This window comes from Triticum urartu, chromosome 6A (assembly GCF_056163025.1).
Source record: "Triticum urartu cultivar PI428250 chromosome 6A, HENAU_Tu73, whole genome shotgun sequence".
NCBI lineage: Eukaryota > Viridiplantae > Streptophyta > Magnoliopsida > Poales > Poaceae > Triticum > Triticum urartu.
The window spans coordinates 87,737,620-87,742,599 of record NC_141878.1 but is presented as its reverse complement, the minus strand read 5'-3'; positions in this window follow the sequence as shown (position 1 = coordinate 87,742,599).

The following is a 4,980-nucleotide window of genomic DNA, read 5'->3' as shown; positions in this document are numbered from 1 at the left end:
AGAATCTGTCAAAAACAGAACAGTCTGTAGTAATCTGTAGCTAGCGCAATAACTGGAACCCCAAAAATTCTAAAATAAATGCTGGACGTTAGTAATTTATCTATTAATCATCCTCAAAAAGAATTAACTAAATATCACTCTCCAAATAAAAATGACAGAAGTTCTCGTGAGCGCTAAAGTTTCTGTTTTTTACAGCAAGTTCAAGAAGACTTTCCCCAAGTCTTCCCAACGGTTCTACTTGGCACGAACACTAATTAAACACAAAAACCACAACCAAAAAAGAGGCTAAATAATTTATTTATTACTAAACAGGATAAAAAATCAAGGAATAAAAATAAAATTGGGTTGCCTCCCAACAAGCGCTATCGTTTAACGCCCCTAGCTAGGCATAACAAGCAAGAATAGATCTAGGTATTGCCATCTTTGGTAGGCAATCCATAAGTGGCTCTCATGATAGATTCATATGGTAATTTTATTTTCTTTCTAGGAAAGTGTTCCATGCCCTTTTTTAATGGAAATTGAAATCTAATATTCCCTTCCTTCATATCAATAATTGCACCAACCGTTCTAAGGAAAGGTCTACCGAGAATAATAGGGCAAGAAGGATTGCAATCTATATCAAGAATGATAAAATCTATGGGGACATAATTCCTATTTGCAACAATAAGAACATCATTAATTATTCCCATAGGTTTCTTAATAGTGGAATCCGCAAGATGCAAGTTTAGAGAGCAATCATCAAAATTACGGAAATTTAGCAAATCACACAAAGTTTTGGGAATAGTGGAGACACTAGCACCCAAATCACACAAAGCATAAAACTCATGATCTTTAATTTTAATTTTAATAGTTGGTTCCCACTCATCATAAAGTTTTCTAGGGATAGAAACTTCCAATTCAAGTTTTTCTTCATAAGATTGCATCAAGGCATCAACGATATGTTTAGTAAACGCTTTATTTTGACTATAAGCGTGAGGAGATTTTAGCACGGATTGCAAAAAGGAAATACAATCAATCAAAGAGCAATTTTCATAGTTAAATTCCTTGAAATCCATAAGAGTGGGTTTAGCAACATCTAGGGTTTTAATTTCTTCAATCCCACTTTTATCAAATTTAGAATCAAGATCAAAATATTCAGAATTATTGGAACGCCTTCTAAGTAAAGGTGGATCATATTCAGTCCCATCATTATCAAGATTCATATTGCAAAACAAAGATTTAATAGGGGACACATTAATAACTTTTAGATCTTCATCATTATTTTCATAGGAACTAGAAGAACACGCTTTTATAAAGGCATCTTTCTTAGCACGCATCCTAGCGGTTCTTTCTTTGCACTCGTCAATGGAAATTCTCATCGCTTTGAGAGACTCATTGATATCATGCTTAGGTGGAATAGATCTAAGTTTCAAAGAATCAACATCAAGAGCAATTCTATCAACGTTCCTAGCCAAATCATCAATCTTAAGCAATTTTTCTTCAATCATAGCATTAAAATTCTTTTGCGAAGTAATAAATTCTTTAATATTAGATTCAAAATCAGAGGGCATCTTATTACAATTTCCATAAGAATTGTTGTAGGAATTACCATAATTATTAGAGGGATTACTAGGATAAGGCCTATGATTGAAATTTCCTCTATACGCGTTGTTACCAAAATTGTTCCTACCAACAAAATTCACATCCATAGATTCATTATTATTCTCAATCAAAGTAGACAAGGGCACATCATTAGGATAAGAAGAAACACTCTTATTAGCAAATATTTTCATAAGTTCATCCATCTTTCCACTCAAAACATTAATTTCTTCTATCGCATGCACCTTTTTAGTAGATCTTTCAGTATGCCATTGAGAATAATTAACCATAATATTATATAGGAGTTTAGTAGCTTCTCCTAAAGTGATTTCCATAAAAGTGCCTCCCGCGGCCGAATCTAAAAGATTTCTAGAAGCAAAATTCAACCCGGCATAAAAATTCTAAACAATCATCAACAAATTTAAACCATGAGTAGGGCAATTACGTATCATTTGTTTCATTCTCTCCCAAGCTTGTGCAACATGTTCATGATCAAGTTGCTTAAAATTCATAATATCGTTTCTAAGAGAGATGATCTTAGCGGGAGGAAAATACTTAGATATAAAAGCATCTTTGCACTTGTTCCATGAATCAATACTATTTTTAGGCAAAGATGAAAACCAAGCTTTAGCATGATCTCTAAGCGAAAAAGGAAATAGCTTCAATTTAACAATATCATTATCAACATCTTTCTTCTTTTGCATGTCACACATATCAACGAAGCTATTAAGATGGGTAATGGCATCTTCACTAGGAAGGCCGGAGAACGGATCTTTCATGACAAGATTCAGCAAAGCAGTATTAATTTCACAAGATTCAGCATCGGTAAGAGGAGCAATCGGAGTACTAAGGAAATCATTATTATTGGTATTGGAGAAGTCACACAATTTAGTATTATCTTGAGCCATCGCGACAAACAAGCAAACTAACACACAAGCAAACAAGAAGGCAAACGGGCAAAAAGAGAGGGAGGATAGAGAGAGAGGGCGAATAAAACAACAAGGGTGAATTTGGGGGGAGAGGAAAATGAGAGGCAAATGGCAAATAATGTAATGCGGGAGATAGGGATTGTGATGGGTACTTGGTACGTTGACTTTTGCGCAGACTCCTCAGCAATGGCGCCATAAATTCTTCTTGCTACCTCTTGAGCACTGCATTGGATTTCCCCGAAGAGGAGAGGATGATGCAGCAAAGTAGCGTAAGTATTTCCCTCAGTTTTTGAGAACCAAGGTATCAATCCAGTAGGAGGCCACGCACAAGTCCCTCGTACCTACACAAAAACAATAGCTCAACGCAACCAATGCGCTTAGGGGTTGTCAATCCCTTCACGGTCACTTACGAAAGTGAAATCTGATAGAGGTGATAAATAATATTTTTGGTATTTTTGGTATAGAGATGCAAAGTAAAAAGTAAAAGAAAAGTAAAAGCAAAGAAATAATAAAGTGATGGAGATTAATATGATGAGAAAGAGACCCAGGGGCCATATGTTTCACTAGTGGCTTCTCTCAAGAGCATAAGTATTCTACGATGGGTGAACAAATTACTGTTGAGCAATTGACAGAATTGAGCATAGTTATGTGAATATCTAGGTATGATCATGTATATAGGCATCACGTCTGAGACAAGTAGACCGACTCCTGCCTGCATCTACTACTATTACTCCACTCATCGTCTGCTATCCAGCATGCATCTAGAGTATTAAGTTAAAAACAGAGTAACGCCTTAAGCAAGATGACATGATGTAGATGGATAGTTTCATGCAATATGATAAAAACCCCATCTTGTTATCCTCGATGGCAACGATACAATACGTGCCTTGCTGCCCCTTCTGTCACTGGGAAAGGACACCGCAAGATCGAACCCAAAGCTAAGCACTTCTCCCATGGCAAGAACAACCAATCTAGTAGGCCAAACCAAACTGATAATTCGAAGAGACTTGCAAAGATAACCAATCATACATAAAAGAATTCAGAGAAGATTCAAATATTATTCATAGATAGACTTGATCATAAACCCACAATTCATCGGTCTCAACAAACACACCGCAAAAAGAAGATTACATCGAATAGATCTCCACGAGAGAGGGGGAGAACATTCTATTGAGATCCAAAAAGAGAGAAGAAGCCATCTAGCTACTAATTATGGACCCGTAGGTCTGAAGTAAACTACTCACACTTCATCGGAGAGGCTTGGATGATGATGTAGAAGCCCTCCGTGATCGATGCCCCCTCCGGCGGAGCTCCGGAACAGGCCCCAAGATGGGATCTCGTGGATACAGAAAGTTGCGGCGGTGGAATTAGGTTTTTGGCTCCGTATCTAATCGTTTGGGGGTACGTGGATATATATAGGAGGAAGAAGTATGTCAGTGGAGCAACAGGGGGCCCACGAGGGTGGGGAGTGCGTTTGGGGGGGGGGGGGGGTAGGGCGCGCCCCCTACCTCGAGGCCTCCTGTTACGTGCCTTGATGTAGGGTCCAAGTCTCCTGAGTTGTATTCGGTGAGAAAATCACGTTCCCGAAGGTTTCATTCCGTTTGGACTCCATTTGATATTCCTTTTCTTCGAAACCCTAAAACAGGCAAAAAAAACAGCAATTCTGGGTTGGGCCTCCGGTTAATTGGTTAGTCCCAAAAATAATATAAAAGTGGATAATAAAGCCCAATAATGTCCAAAACAGTAGATAATATAGCATGGAGCAATAAAAAATTATAGATATGTTGGAGACGTATCATAGCCCTTCTCGATAGAGTTCGTCTTCGGGGGATCTTCTTCCGGAGATGATGGAGAGCGAAACACCTCCCCCTGCCACCTCGCCTCATGAGGAGGCGACCCTGAAGTGTCGTCGTGGAGGGTTTCTCCTGATCCGCCAAGGCCAGGGGGTAATCCCTTGGCCACCCAGAATCCTCCGTATTCGGCTCCTAAAGAGAGCAACAGTAAGAGTCCAGAACCATACAGTGTGCGGTCGGACGCACTGAAGGATCTTCTGGAGCAAGCAGCCATCTCAGAAGCACATCGTATGCTAATGGGTGCGGTAATTGAAAGGATTTCTTCCGCTGAAAGCGGATTGCATGAAGCTTTTAGGAGTCTGCTGAAAGGCTTTGAGGTACATGAAATAGTGTATGTTTTTGACAGTACCGCACACGTTAGGTGTGCCCTATGCAGATAGTAGCCCCTGAGACTCTGGTTGAGGGAGTCCTGGATTTGGGGGTATCCGGACAACCGGACTATATCCTTTGGCCGGACTGTTGGACTATGAAGATACAAGATTGAAGACTTCGTCCCGTGTCCAGATGGGACTCTCCTTGGCGTGGAAGGCAAGCTTGGCAATACGGATATGTAGATCTCCTTCCTTGTAACCGACTCTGTGTAACCCTAGCGCCCTCCGGTGTCTATATAAACCGGAGGG